Below are 16864 nucleotides of genomic sequence, written 5' to 3'. Positions count from 1 at the left end.
TGTGTAAATATTGCTATGAACATTACAAGATTCAACGAACTGAGAAAAAAACTGAACAAGTTCCACAGACATGTGACTAACAGAAATTGAATAATGTGCCCCTGAACAAGGGGGGGGGGACATGCTCAATGGCATTGAGATCCGGGCTCTTCGCTGGCCATGGCAGAACACTGACATTCCTGTCTTGCAGGAAATCACGCACAGAACGAGCAGTATGGTTGGTGGCACTGTCATGCTGGAGGGTCATGTCAGGATGAGCCTGCATTAAGGGTACCACATGAGGGAGGAAGATGTCTTCCCTGTAACGCACAGCGTTGAGATTGCCTGCAATGACAACAAGCTCAGTCCGATGATGCTGTGACTCACCGCCCCAGACAATAATGGACACTCCACCTCCAAATCGATCCCCCTCCAGAGTACAGGCCTCAGGGTAACGCTCATTCCTTCGACGATAAACGCAAATCCGACCATCACCCCTGGTGAGACAAAACCGCGACTCGTCAGCAAAGAGCACTTTTTGCCAGTCCTGTCTGGTCCAGCCATGGTGGGTTTGTGCTCAAAGGCGACGTTGTTGCCAGTGATGTCTGGTGAGGACCTTCCTTACAACAGGCCTACAAGTCCTCAGTCCAGGCTCTCTCAGCCTATTGTGGACAGTCTGAACACTGATCTGCCTTATTATTATTCAACCATGCTGGTCATTTATGAACATTTTAACATCTTGGCCATGTTCTGTTATAATCTCCACCCGGCACAGCCAGAAGAGGACTGGCCACCCCAAATATGCTCTCTTTCTTTCTCTCTCTCGGAGGACCTGAGCCCTAGGACCGTGCCCCAGGACTACCTGACATGATGACTCCTTGCTGTCCCCAGTCCACCTGACCGTGCTGCTGCTCCAGTTTCAACTGTTCTGCCTTATTATTATACGACCATGCTGGTCATTTATGAACATTTGAACATCTTGGCCATGTTCTGTTATAATCTCCACCCGGCACAGCCAGAAGAGGACTGGCCACCCCACATAGCCTGGTTTCTCTCTAGGTTTTTCCTAGGTTTTGGCTTTTCTAGGGACTTTTTCCTAGCCACCGTGCTTCTACACCTGCATTGCTTGCTGTTTGGGGTTTTAGGCTGGGTTTCTGTACAGCACTTTGAGATATCAGCTGATGTACGAAGGGCTATATAAATACATTTGATTTGATGGAGGGATTGTGCGTTCCTGGTGTAACTCAGGCAGTTGTTGCCATCCTGTACCTGGCTCGCAGGTGTGATGTTCGGATGTACCGATCCTGTGCAGGTGCTGTTACACGTGGTCTGCCACTGCGAGGTCAATCAGCTGTCCATCCTGTCTCCCTGTAGTGCTGTCTTAGGCATCTCACAGTATGGACATTGTAATTTATTGCCCTGCCCACATCTTCAGCCCTCATGCCTCCTTGCAACATGCAAGGCACGTTCAAGCAGATGGAGCAGGGACCCTGGGCATCTTTCTCCTGGTGTTTTCAGAGCCAGTAGAAAGGCCTCTTTAGTGTCCTAAGTTTTCATAACTGTGACCTTAATTGCCTACCGTCTGTAAGCTGTTAGTGTCTTAAAGACCATTCCACAGGTGCATGTTCATTAAATGTTTATAGTTCATTGGGGCGGCAGGTAGCCAAGTGGGTAGAGCGTTGGACTAGCAACCGGACTAGTAACCGAAAGGTTGCAAGATCGAATCCCCGAGCTGACAACTTAAAAAATCTGTCGTTCTGCCCCTGGACAGGGCAGTTAACCCACTGTTCCTAAGCCGTCATTGAAAAAAAAAAAATGTTCTTAACTGACTTGCCTAGTTAAAAATAAAGGGGAAATAAAAATTATAATTTAAAAAATTGAACAAGCATGGGAAACGGTGTTAAAACCCTTCACAATGAAGATCTGTGAAGTTATTTGGATATTTACGAATTATCTTTGAAAGACAGGGTCCTGAAAAAGGGACGTTTCTTTTTTTGCTTTGTTTATTATCCAGATACTGACTATTAGTACTTGGTGGCCTATATCCCTTTCCTTGGTAGCTTATCGGAGATAAGGATTTTTAAAAAATGTTTTAATTAAAAATGTTCTGCTAATAGAGTCAGTCAATCAGGCACTTGTGTGTAAGTGTGCGATGTTAGAACTACTGACCCGGAAGCTTGGCTCCCTCACTCTTCCCAGGCTTTTGGGAGGGATTGTGGATGAGCCTGTCGTAGTGGATGTTAACAATGTCCCCTCCTGGCTCTCTGGCAACTTTCATAGCTGGGATAAGTTCTTTCCGCCACTGGGGCACAGCTTCAGGATAAGTCCTTGTTGAGGAAGATGTCCTCTCAAGTGTTCAACATTATCAAGTCATATTAAAGATTACAACCAGATAAAGACATTCAGAAAACAACCTGACCATTGCAACCAGTTTCTCCCACTAGATATTATCCATCCTTACATCATCCCATCAGTATACTTACTGATGCGAGTGATGTCATCGCTGAACACACTTTTGTCCCAGGAACTGAGCTGAGACATCTGTGAACATGAATAGTGGGTCTATTATCATGTATCCACTTAGATGATTGCTCCTAACCCCCACTCTCCCCTTAGTTAAAGAGGCATTGGTTCAAAGTAGTGGTAAAAAAAAACTAAAAGGTCAAATGTAGAAACTGTGTCAACATAGGGCAGGTTTGACTGAATCCCAGCCCTAGGTCCTGAACGGCCTTATCCTGGGACTGTAATCTATTCACTTTTCTTTCTTTGGTAACACTTAACTAGCCTGCATGTATAATGCAGTTATAATGCATTGCAAGACCTGTCTTCAGCTTGTATGATCCCCTTGTATATTGTATCTCATAATGATCCGGACTAAATCATTTCTCTCCCCCTCCAAGATATGCTCTCAACATGTAGTTCTCAGATCATAATCAGATCAACACATTCCTTGACACCATCTTCCCTTCTCTTCTCTCCAGTGGCTTGTTTCCCTGGACACCCACAAATTGACCAAGAAAAATAAATAAATAATATTTTTGTCTCTCGGTTTCATAATTTTCCTTCAATTCGCAAGAGGCTGAATGTATCTCACCGGAGAAAGCATCCGAGCGTGCGGAACAGCGCCCCTCTGTCTAAGTATGTGTAGGCCATCTATCTGATGTTGTCTGGTCTAAAATAGTATGACATTGTTGCCCCCGCAGCATTGAATGGAAGGGAAGCCAGAGAGCATTTGGCTTCCTTTGATAAATTAGCAATGGAGATAGTGATTTGGTCTTGTGGTTTTACTTAATTCTCCGTACTACCCAAAGATTATAAAGGCGATTCTGATTCAACTATAAATGTATACATTGTGCCCCTGGCCTGAGAGGATGGAAGTTTAATATAGATGTAGTATGCTAATGTTAACACAAAAGCATAATAAACTGGCTTCCTGTAAAGGCTAGGGCTGATGTCAAGGTTTTATTTCTAACCTACAAAGCATTACATGGGCTTGCTCCTACCTACCTCTCCGATTTGGTCTTGCCGTACATACCTACACGTACGCTTACGGTTGCAGGCCTCCTTATTTTCCCTAGAATGTCAAAGCAAATAGCTGGAGGCAGGGCTTTCTCCTATAGAGCTCCATTTTTATGGAATGGTCTGCCTATCCATGTGACAGACGCAGACTCTGTCTCAACCTTCAAGTCTTTATTGAAGACTCATCTCTTCAGTAGGTCCTATGATTGAGTGTAGTCTGCCCCAGGGGTGTGAAGGTGAACAGTGGAGCAACGAACCGCCCTTACTGTCTCTGCCTGGCCGATTCCTCTCTCTCCACCGGGATTCTCTGTCTCTAATCCTATTACGGGTTAGAGGCAGAGTCACTGGCTTACTGGTGCTCTTCCATCCCATCACTAGGATGGGTGCATCACTTGAGTGAGTTGAGTCACTGACGTGATCTTCCTGTCTGGGTTTGGCGCCCCCCACGGGTTTGTGCCGTGGGGGAGATGTTCGTGGGCTATGCTCAGCCTTGTCTCAGGGTAGGAAGTTGGTGGTTGAAGATATCCCTCTAGTGGTGTGGGGGCTGTGCTTTGGCCAAGTGGGTGGGGTTATATCCTGCCTGGTTGGCCCTGTCCGGGGGTATCGTCGGATGGGGCCACAGTGTCTCCTGACCCCTCCTGTCTCAGCCTCCAGTATTTATGCTGCAGTAGTTTGTGTGTCGGGGGGCTAGGGTCAGTTTGTTATGTCTGGAGTATTTCTCCTGTCTTGCCCGGTGTCCTATGTGAATTTAAGTATGCTCCCTCTAATTCTCTCTTCCTCTCTCCCGGAGGACCTGAACACCGGGAACATGCCTCAGGACTATCTGGCATGATGACTCCTTGCTGTCCACCTGGTCGTGCAGTGATTTTTGCAATGTTACGTAGATGGAAAAAAGCTGTCCTTGAAATGGTCTTGATATGTTCTTCAAAAGAAAGATCAGTGTCCAGAGTAACACCGAGGTCCTTCACAGTTTTATTTGAGACGACTGTACAACCATTAAGATTAATTGTCAGATTCAACAGAAGATCTCTTTGTTTCTTGGGACCTAGAACAAGCATCTCTGTTTTGTCCGAGTATAAAAGTAGAACGTTTGCAGCCATCCACTTCCTTATGTCTGAAACACATGCTTCTAGCGAGGGCAATTTTGGGGCTTCACCATGTTTCATTGAAATGTACTGCTGTGTGTCATCCGCATAGCAGTGAAAGTTAACATTATGTTTTCAAATGACATCCCCAAGAGCTAAAATATATAGTGAAAACAATAGTGGTCCTAAAACGGAACCTTGAGGAACACCAACATTTACAGTTGATTTGTCAGAGGACAAACCATTCACAAAGACAAACTGATATCTTTCCGACAGATAAGATCTAAACCAGGCCAGAACTTGTCCGTGTGGACCAATTTGGGTTTCCAATCTCTCCAAAAGAATATGGTGATCGATGGTATCAAAAGCAGCACTAAGGTCTAGGAGCACGAGGACAGATGCAGAGCCTCGGTCTGATGCCATTAAAAGGTAATTTACCACCTTCACAAGTGCAGTCTCAGTGCTATGATGGGGTCTAAAACCAGACTGAAGCATTTCGTATACATTGTTTGTCTTCAGGAAGGCAGTGAGTTGCTGCACAACAGCCTTTTCTAAAATTTTTGAGAGGAATGGAAGATTCGATATAGGCCGATAGTTTTTTTATATTTTCTGGGTAAAGGTTTTGCTTTTTCAAGAGAGGCTTTATTACTGCCACTTTTAGTGAGTTTGGTACACATCCGGTGGATAGAGAGCCGTTTATTATGTTCAACATAGGAGGGCCGAGCACAGGAAGCAGCTCTTTCAGTAGTTTAGTTGGAATAGGGTCCAGTATGCAGCTTGAAGGTTTAGAGGCCATGATTATTTTCATCATTGTGTCAAGAGATATAGTACTAAAACACTTGAGCGTCTCTCTTGATCCTAGGTCCTGGCAGAGTTGTGCAGACTCAGGACAACTGAGCTTTGAAGGAATACGCAGATTTAAAGAAGAGTTCGTAATTTGCTTTCTAATAATCATGATCTTTTCCTCAAAGAAGTTCATGAATTTATCACTGCTAAAGTGAAAGCCATCCTCTCTTGGGGAATGCTGCTTTTTAGTTAACTTTGCGACAGTATCAAAAAGGAATTTCGGATTGTTCTTATTTTCCTCAATTAAGTTAGAAAAATAGGATGATAGAGCAGCAGTAAGGGCTCTCCGGTACTGCACGGTACCGTCTTTCCAAGCTAGTCGGAAGACTTCCAGTTTGGTGTGGCGTCATTTCCGTTCCAATTTTCTGGAAGCTTGCTTCAGAGCTCGGGTATTTTCTGTGTACCAGGAAGCTAGTTTCTTATGATAAATGTTTTTAGTTTTTAGGGGTGCAACTGCATCTAGGGTATTGCGCAAGGTTAAATTGAGTTCCTCAGTTAGGTGGTTGACTGATTTTTGTCCTCTGGCGTCCTTGGGTAGACAGAGGGAATCTGGAAGGACATCAAGGAATCTTTGTGTTGTCTGTGAATTTATAGCACGACTTTTGATGTTCCTTGGTTGGGGTCTGAGCAAATTATTTGTTGCAATTGCAAACGTAATAAAAATGGTGGTCCGATAGTCCAGGATTATGAGGAAAAACATTAAGATCCACAACATTTATTCCATGGGACAAAACTAGGTCCAGAGTATGACTATGACAGTGAGTGGGTCCAGGGACATGTTGGACAAAACCCACTGAGTTGATGATGGCAGTACTGTAAACAGTAGCTATAAAAAGTGATTGAGTAGGCTGCATAGATTTCATGACTAGAATCTCAAAAGACGAAAACGTCATTTTTTTTTTGTAAATTGAAATTTGCTATCGTAAATGTTAGCAACACCTCCGCCTTTGCGGTATGCACGGGGGATATGGTCACTAGTGTAGCCAGGAGGTGAGGCCTCATTTAACACAGTAAATTCATCAGGCTTAAGCCATGTTTCAGTCAGGCCAATCACATCAAGATTATGATCAGTGATTAGTTCATTGACTATAATTGCCTTTGAAGTGAGGGATCTAACATTAAGTAGCCCTATTTTGAGATGTGAGGTATCATGATCTCTTTCAATAATGACAGGAATGGAGGAGGTCTTTATCCTAGTGAGAAAGCTAAGGCAAACACCCCCATGTTTAGTTTTGCCCAACCTAGGTCGAGGCACAGACACGGTCTCAATGGTGATAGCTGAGCTGACTACACTGACTGTGCTGGTGGCAGACTCCACTATGCTGGCAGGCTGGCTAACAGCCTGCTGCCTGGCCTGCACCCTATTTCATTGTGGAGCTAGAGGAGTTAGAGCCCTGTCTATGTTGGTAGATAAGATGAGAGCACCCCTCCAGCTAGGATGGAGTCCGTCACTCCTCAGCAGGTCAGGCTTGGTCCTGTTTGTGGGTGAGTCCCAAAAAGAGGGCCAATTATCTACAAATGCTGTCTTTTGGGAGGGGCAGAAAACAGTTTTCAACCAGCGATTGAGTTGTGAGACTCTGCTGTAGAGCTCATCACCCCCTAACTGGGAGGGGGCCAGAGACAATTACTCGATGCCGACACATCTTTCTAGCAGATTTACAGGCTGAAGCTGTTGCGCTTGGTGACCTCTGACTGTTTCATCCTAACATCGTTGCTGCCGACGTGGATAACAATATCCCTATACTGTCTACACTCACCAGTTAGCCAGCACCATCTTCAGATTAGCCTTAACGTCGGTAGCCCTGCCCCAGTTTTAGCTTTAGCCAGCACCATCTTCAGATTAGCCTTCACGTCAGTAGCCCTGCCCCCTGGTAAACAGATTAGCCTTAACGTTGGTAGCCCTGCCCCCTGGTAAACAGTGTATGATCGCTGGATGATTCGCTTTAAGTCTAATACTGAGGGTAATGGTACCGCCAATGACTAGAGTTTTCAATTTGTCAGAGCTAATGGTGGGAGGCTGCGGCGTCTCAGACCCCGTAACGGGAGGAGTAGAGACAAGAGAAGGCTTGGCCTCTGACTCCGACTCGCTGCTTAATGGGGAAAACCGGTTGAACGTTTCTGTCGGCTGAATGAGCGACACCGGTTGAGCGTTCCTACAGCATTTCCTTCCAGAAACCATGAGAAAGTTGTCCGGCTGCGGGGACTGTGCCAGGGGATTTATACTACTATCTGTACTTACTGGTGGCACAGACGCTGTTTCATCCTTTCCTACACTGAAATTACCCTTGCCTAACGATTGCGTCTGAAGCTGGGCTTGTAGCACAGCTATCCTCGCCGTAAGGCGATCGTTCTCCTGTATATTATGAGTACAGCGACTGCAATTAGAAGGCATCATGTTAATGTTACTACTTAGCTTCGGCTGTTGGAGGTCCTGACGAACCATGTCCAGATAAAGCGTCCGGAGTGAAAAAGTTGAGGGAAAAAACAAAAATATAAACGGTAATTAAAAAGTAAAAACCGTAAAGTTGTCAGGTAGCAAAATAGGTTGGCCTCAGATACTTCAACAAAATAGGTTGGCCTCAGATACTTCAACAAAATAGGTTGGCCTCAGATACTTCAACAAAATAGGTTGGCCTCAGATACTTCAACAAAATAGGTTGGCCTCAGATACTTCAACAAAATAGGTTGGCCTCAGATACTTCAACAAAATAGGTTGGCCTCAGATACTTCAACAAAATAGGTTGGCCTCAGATACTTCAACAAAATAGGTTGGCCTCAGATACTTCAACAAAATAGGTTGGCCTCAGATACTTCAACAAAATAGGTTGGCCTCAGATACTTCAACAAAATAGGTTGGCCTCAGATACTAACAAAATTCCTTCGGCACACACTTATTACGTGTTCATACCTTTTGCAATTCCGGCAAAACAACCGTTTGGACTCCTACTGAACATCTTGGCTGTTAATCTCATCCCGGCACAGCCAGAAGAGGACTGCCACACCTCATAGCCTGGTTCCTCTCTACCCGGCACAGCCAGAAGAGGACTGGCACACCTCAGAGCCTGGTTCCTCTCTACCCGGCACAGCCAGAAGAGGACTGCCACACCTCATAGCCTGGTTCCTCTCTACCCGGCACAGCCAGAAGAGGACTGGCACACCTCATAGCCTGGTTCCTCTCTACCCGGCACAGCCAGAAGAGGACTGGCCACACCTCATAGCCTGGTTCCTCTCTACCCGGCACAGCCAGAAGAGGACTGCCACACCTCAGAGCCTGGTTCCTCTCTACCCGGCACAGCCAGAAGAGGACTGGCACACCTCAGAGCCTGGTTCCTCTCTACCCGGCACAGCCAGAAGAGGACTGCCACACCTCATAGCCTGGTTCCTCTCTACCCGGCACAGCCAGAAGAGGACTGCCACACCTCAGAGCCTGGTTCCTCTCTACCCGGCACAGCCAGAAGAGGACTGGCCACACCTCATAGCCTGGTTCCTCTCTACCCGGCACAGCCAGAAGAGGACTGCCACACCTCATAGCCTGGTTCCTCTCTACCCGGCACAGCCAGAAGAGGACTGCCACACCTCATAGCCTGGTTCCTCTAGGTTTCTTCCATGGTTTTGCCCTTTCTAGGGAGTTTTTCCTAGCCACCGTGCTCCTACACCTGCATTGCTTGCTGTTTAGGGTTTTAGACTGGGTTTCTGTACAGCACTTTGTGACATCAGCTGATGTAAAAAGAGCTTTTTAAATACATTTGATTGATTGAACGTTGCCCATGAAAGGAGGTTAGGCTAGCGAGCAAGCATTTATGCCAGGTAGCCAAGGACAAAAAAAAAAAAAAAAAGTACTGTATGACAGTCATTAAAGAGATGATGGCATTGGTGTTTCTCTACAAGTAATGTACTGTATGACAGTCATTAAAGAGAGGGTGGCATTGGTGTTTCTCTACAAGTAATGTACTGTATGACAGTCATTAAAGAGAGGATGGCATTGGTGTTTCTCTACAAGTAATGTACTGTATGACAGTCATGAAAGAGAGGATGGCATTGGTGTTTCTCTACAAGTAATGTACTGTATGACAGTCATGAAAGAGAGGATGGCATTGGTGCTTCTCTACAGGTAATGTACTGTATGACAGTCATTAAAGAGAGGATGGCATTGGTGTTTCTCTACAAGTAATGTACTGTATGACAGTCATTAAAGAGAGGATGGCATTGGTGTTTCTCTACAAGTAATGTACTGTATGACAGTCATTAAAGAGAGGATGGCATTGGTGTTTCTCTACAAGTAATGTACTGTATGACAGTCATTAAAGAGAGGATGGCATTGGTGTTTCTCTACAAGTAATGTACTGTATGACAGTCATTAAAGAGAGGATGGCATTGGTGTTTCACTACAAGTAGGGTCAACATGTTTTTCCTATTTGCACCCAGCCACATCACATTTAGCTTATGCTGATTGGACTAAATTGGTCTCTTAGTTGTCACTTTAACCAATCACCTATGCTTTTATTTATTTATTTATTTTACCTTTATTTAACTAGGCAAGTCAGTTAAGAACTCATTCTTATTTTCAATGATGGCCTAGGAACATTGGGTTAACTGCCTGTTCAGGGGCAGAGTGACAGATTTGTACCTTGTCAGCTCGGGGGTTTGAACTTGCAACCTTCCGGTTACTAGTCCAACGCTCTAACCACTAGGCTACCCTGCCGCCTCTGCACTCTAACCACTAGGCTACCCTGCCGCCTCTACACTCTAACCACTAGGCTACCCTGCCGCCTCTACACTCTAACCACTAGGCTACCCTGCCGCCTCTACACTCTAACCACTAGGCTACCCTGCCGCCTCTACACTCTAACCACTAGACTACCCTGACGCCTCTACACTCTAACCACTAGGCTACCCTACCTCCTCTACACTCTAACCACTAGGCTACCCTGCCGCCCCATGCTTAGTCTAATAATGTTTCTGTTTTCTTTGCAACTTGTGGTAACTCTCCGTTCTATAGCAGTAGTTGTTTAGTCGTCCAGAAATGTTGGAAACCTTAACTTGTGGTAACTCTCCGTTCTATAGCAGTAGCTGTTTAGTCGTCCAGAAATGTTGGAAACCTTAACTTGTGGTAACTCTCTGTTCTATAGCAGTAGTTGTTTAGTCGTCCAGAAATGTAGGAAACCTTAACTTGCTTGACTATGCTGTAGGTCATGTACCTGTTTGTTACCTGCAATATGCTTTGAAGACTTCACCAGACAGTTGAAGCTACTGCTTCTTTCTCTCCTTTAGAGCTCACTTGTGTTCATCCAGTTTCACATGGTGCACAACCAGGTTAGAACCTTCACTCGATCACCATCACAGGTGGTGTCCCTCCTCAGTCCAGATACTATAGAGATGGGAAGTGAAGGATCTCCTCAGCAGTCCTACTCTGTTAATGTTCTCCCCAGAATAACAGGCTTGGTCCCTGTGGTGTCTCTCCAGCAGCAGCAACTACTGTACTCTACTCCTCTACCATAGTAGTTGTTATTAACTGCCCGAACTGTCACTACTGCCAGAGGCACTGCAGGATACTCAGAATAACAAACCCTGGTAGGATAGATGAGGGAGGGAAGAAACATTAACAAGGAAGGGAGGGGGCGAGGGAAGGAGAAGGCTGTTGGCTGTGAAGCTGGAGTTACTTTCACCCCACACCCCCTGAGACATACCGTTACATGGGAGGGAGGGGGGGCGAGGGAAGGAGAAGGCTGTTGGCTGTTGGCTGTGAAGCTGGAGTTACTTTCACCCCACACCCCCTGAGACATACCGTTACATGCATGCACACACACACCAGATGTAAGAGTTTATTTTTTCCAAATGATATATTTGGAGGGTGGGGGGGGGGTACTGATATTTGTATTGGTCAAGTTGATCTTGTTTTTACAGACATAAATTGAGTTGAGTTTTATTTCAGAACCATATTCTCACTTCACAGCTGATGGAGCCATCCAGTCGCTACCTTTGGTGTGGTAAAATCAATTGGCATGTTGTCAAGGAGGGTGGGGTCACATTTGTTTGTGAAGCAGAGGATCACTGGTTCGGGGCAGTCGGACACTGGAGGAAGGTAAGCTGTTAGCAGCACACTGACTCCCGTTAGTGGTACTGTGACCCGGATTGGCAGTTGGGCTCATCTCAACGGCTGGGGTAGCTTAGAAGGGGGGAGTGTAACCGAGTTAACTGTGTAAGTTGACCCAACTTACACAGTTGCATTGGTTTCCTTACCCTGTAAGCAGTCTGTGGACAAGGTATGACAGCAATCCATGCTTTGGTTTACTAACATTTTATATTATTTGAACATGTGCAAAAAAATGCTCATATCAGTCCCATGACTTGAATGGGATTTGTACCACAAATGCTAAAAGGAGCCATCCAATCAGTTTGTCAAGGAGGGCGGTCACTTGTTGCGAAGCAGAGGATTACTGGTTCGAGTCCAGTATGGGGCAGTTGGACAGTGGAGGAAGCAAAGGTGTTAGCAGCACCTACATCAAGAAAAGAAAATAAATCAATAAATGTAGCTAATCAAGAATGTTAGGAGTCTGATGGGTGGGTCAAAAGAAATACTGCAGAATGGTTGGGGTCATTTCCATTCCATTGTATAGCAGGGTCTGAGTCAATTCCATTTCAAGTCAGTCAATAAATTGAAATTCTAATTCCAATTCTCCTCTTTTCTATGGGGAAAATGTTGAATTTCAGTCTACTTCCTGATTCAATTGAAATGGAATCTACCCCAACCCTGTCTGGAGTACAGTGACATGTCTGCCCCACAGCCACAGGCGAATAGGAGTCTGGCATCTAGAACACTGCACACTGACGTACTTAAGGCACAAAAGTGACTGCCAGCTGCACGCATGTACGCTCCCTGTCCTTAGAGGTTTTTTCCTACAGAGATCGCTTGAAAGGTTAGCAGACTGCCTGACTTGTTGCTCACAGAGATGGGGAGAGGTGGTAGCAGGTTGCTAGGCAGGTGCTGACTGATAGGACAGTGTTCATTAGGCACCAAATGGAACAAAATGGACACAAAAAAACAAGGAGGACGTTGTTGTTTTTTGACGTGTCAATAAGAAATGCTCATTTTCAGTTGTAAAACATTTTATTAAACGTTTTCTGTTGCATGCCCCAATGAACACAACCCTGGTGGTTTAGTTAATCAGCCCGGGTTTCTACTAATCAGAGCTCAACAATGTGCCTTAAAAGTCTCTAAAGTTAAGTTATGCTGACTTTTCAATTATCTCCCAGAAATGTGGTCCGCTAAGCCGGTAGCTTGTAGAGGTGGAGTTCTCTTGTGGAAGCATGTTCCACATAGGAATGAAAAGGACTAAGTAAGTAAGATAAATGATATCGCTCTCTTCGCCAGGCTGTCATACCCTTTTCACACTTCTGGTCAAATGGCCATATTAGCATGGGTAGCACCATTGAGGGCTTCCACCATTTTAATGTAGTCAACTGGGTGGGGCTTCCAACTTCATTGGCTGATCCTTCCTAGTGACCCTGTCGGAGTCATGTCCAACTGGGTCATCAGCCAATCGTGAAGAAGAAAAGGGACCACTTCAAAATGGAGATGCTTCCAAAGCTGTCACAGACGCGATAATGGCACAGATACAAAGACGAGTCCTCTATCTACAGCGAGCTCCAGAAGTATTGGGACAGTGACACCTTATTTGTTGTTTTGGCTCTCTGCCAGCACTTTGGATTTGAACGAGGTTAACGTGCAGACCCTCAGCTTTAATTTGAGGGTATTGTCAACCATATCGGGGGAACCGTTTAGAAATTACAGCACTTATTGTACCCCAATTTTAGGAGACCAAAAGTATTGGGAGAAGTATCTGGTCCCATATTCACAGCACACATTGACTACATCAAGCTTGTGACTCTAAAAGCTTGATGGATGCATTTGCTGTTTGTTTTGGTTGCCTTTCAGATTATTTTGTGGCCAATATAAATTTACGGTAAATAATGTATTTTGTGTCATTTTGGAGTCACTTTTACTGTAAATAAGAATATAATGTGTTTCTAAACAATTCTACATTAATGTGGATGCTACCATGATTACAGAATACAGATAGTCCTGAATGAATAGTGAATAATGATTTGTGATAAAGTTAGACGCACAAATTTCCATTAATTTCTATTTAAGCACAAAATCATCTGAAACACACAAAAAAGAGCAAATGCATCCAACAAGAGTCACAAGCTTGATGTAGTCATCGTATGCTATGAATGAGAGACCAAATACTTCATTTTGTTCTACTTTAATACACAAGAGAATTTGTCCCAATACCGTTGGTCTCCTAAAATTGAGGGACTACGTACAAAAAGTGTTGTGATTTCTAAACGGTTCGTCCGACATGGATGAAAACACCCTCAAAGTAAAGCAGACAGACTGCACGTAAGGCAGACTGCACGTAAGGCAGACTGCACGTAAGGCAGACTGCACTGCACGTAAGGCAGACTGCACGTAAGGCAGACTGCACGTAAGGCAGACTGCACGTAAGACAGACTGCACGTAAGACAGACTGCACGTAAGGCAGACTGCACGTAAGGCAGACTGCACGTAAGGCAGACTGCACGTAAGGCAGACTGCACGTAAGGCAGGCAGACTGCACGTAAGGACTGCCAGGCAGACTGCCAGGCAGACTGCCAGGCAGACTACCGTTGGTCTCCTAAAATTGAGGGACTACGTACAAAAAGTGTTGTGATTTCTAAACGGTTCGTCCGACATGGATGAAAACACCCTCAAAGTAAAGCAGACAGACTGCACGTAAGGCAGACTGCACGTAAGGCAGACTGCACGTAAGGCAGACTGCACGTAAGGCAGGCAGACTGCACATAAGGCAGGCAGACTGCACGTAAGGCAGACTGCACGTAAGACAGACTGCACGTAAGGCAGACTGCACGTAAGGCAGACTGCACGTAAGGCAGGCAGACTGCACGTAAGGCAGACTGCACGTAAGGCAGACTGCACGTAAGGCAGACTGCACGTAAGGCAGACTGCACGTAAGACAGACAGACTGCACGTAAGACAGACAGACTGCACGTAAGACAGACAGACTGCACGTAAGACAGACAGACTGCACGTAAGACAGACAGACTGCACGTAAGGCAGACTGCACGTAAGGCAGACTGCACGTAAGGCAGACTGCACGTAAGGCAGACTGCACGTAAGGCAGACTGCACGTAAGACAGACTGCACGTAAGGCAGACTGCACGTAAGGCAGACTGCACGTAAGACAGACTGCACGTAAGGCAGACTGCACGTAAGGCAGGCAGACTGCACGTAAGACAGACTGCACGTAAGGCAGACTGCACGTAAGGCAGACTGCACGTAAGGCAGACTGCACGTAAGACAGACTGCACGTAAGGCAGACTGCACGTAAGACAGACTGCACGTAAGGCAGACTGCACGTAAGACAGACAGACTACACGTAAGACAGACAGACTGCACGTAAGGCAGACTGCACGTAAGGCAGACTGCACGTAAGGCAGACTGCACGTAAGGCAGACTGCACGTAAGACAGACTGCACGTAAGGCAGACTGCACGTAAGGCAGACTGCACGTAAGGCAGACTGCACGTAAGACAGACTGCACGTAAGGCAGACTGCACGTAAGACAGACTGCACGTAAGGCAGACTGCACGTAAGACAGACTGCACGTAAGGCAGGCAGACTGCACGTAAGGCAGGCAGACTGCACGTAAGACAGACTGCACGTAAGACAGACTGCACGTAAGGCAGACTGCACGTAAGACAGACTGCACGTAAGGCAGACTGCACGTAAGGCAGGCAGACTGCACGTAAGACAGACTGCACGTAAGGCAGACTGCACGTAAGGCAGACTGCACGTAAGGCAGACTGCACGTAAGGCAGACTGCACGTAAGGCAGACTGCACGTAAGACAGACAGACTGCACGTAAGACAGACAGACTGCACGTAAGACAGACAGACTGCACGTAAGGCAGACTGCACGTAAGGCAGACTGCACGTAAGGCAGACTGCACGTAAGGCAGACTGCACGTAAGACAGACTGCACGTAAGGCAGACTGCACGTAAGGCAGACTGCACGTAAGACAGACTGCACGTAAGGCAGACTGCACGTAAGGCAGGCAGACTGCACGTAAGACAGACTGCACGTAAGGCAGACTGCACGTAAGACAGACTGCACGTAAGGCAGACTGCACGTAAGACAGACTGCACGTAAGGCAGACTGCACGTAAGACAGACAGACTGCACGTAAGACAGACAGACTGCACGTAAGGCAGACTGCACGTAAGGCAGACTGCACGTAAGGCAGACTGCACGTAAGACAGACAGACTGCACGTAAGGCAGACTGCACGTAAGGCAGACTGCACGTAAGGCAGACTGCACGTAAGGCAGACTGCACGTAAGACAGACTGCACGTAAGGCAGGCAGACTGCACGTAAGGCAGGCAGACTGCACGTAAGACAGACTGCACGTAAGGCAGACTGCACGTAAGGCAGACTGCACGTAAGGCAGACTGCACGTAAGACAGACTGCACGTAAGACAGACTGCACGTAAGGCAGACTGCACGTAAGACAGACAGACTGCACGTAAGGCAGACTGCACGTAAGGCAGACTGCACGTAAGGCAGACTGCACGTAAGACAGACTGCACGTAAGACAGACTGCACGTAAGGCAGGCAGACTGCACGTAAGGCAGGCAGACTGCACGTAAGACAGACTGCACGTAAGGCAGACTGCACGTAAGGCAGACTGCACGTAAGGCAGACTGCACGTAAGGCAGGCAGACTGCACGTAAGGCAGACTGCACGTAAGGCAGACCCGCACGTAAGGCAGACTGCACGTAAGGCAGACAGACTGCACGTAAGACAGACAGACTGCACGTAAGACAGACAGACTGCACAAGACAGACAGACTGCACGTAAGACAGACAGACTGCACGTAAGACAGACAGACTGCACGTAAGACAGACAGACTGCACGTAAGACAGACAGACTGCACGTAAGGCAGACTGCACGTAAGACAGACTGCACGTAAGGCAGACTGCACGTAAGACAGGCAGACTGCACGTAAGACAGACTGCACGTAAGGCAGGCAGACTGCACGTAAGGCAGGCAGACTGCACGTAAGACAGACTGCACGTAAGGCAGACTGCACGTAAGGCAGACTGCACGTAAGGCAGACTGCACGTAAGGCAGGCAGACTGCACGTAAGGCAGACTGCACGTAAGGCAGACCCGCACGTAAGGCAGACTGCACGTAAGGCAGACAGACTGCACGTAAGACAGACAGACTGCACGTAAGACAGACAGACTGCACAAGACAGACAGACTGCACGTAAGACAGACAGACTGCACGTAAGACAGACAGACTGCACGTAAGACAGACAGACTGCACGTAAGACAGACAGACTGCACGTAAGGCAGACTGCACGTAAGACAG

The sequence above is a fragment of the Oncorhynchus nerka genome, linkage group LG19 (genome assembly GCF_034236695.1).
Source record: "Oncorhynchus nerka isolate Pitt River linkage group LG19, Oner_Uvic_2.0, whole genome shotgun sequence".
Taxonomy (NCBI): Eukaryota; Metazoa; Chordata; class Actinopteri; order Salmoniformes; family Salmonidae; genus Oncorhynchus; species Oncorhynchus nerka.
Note: the sequence above shows the minus strand (reverse complement) of the source record.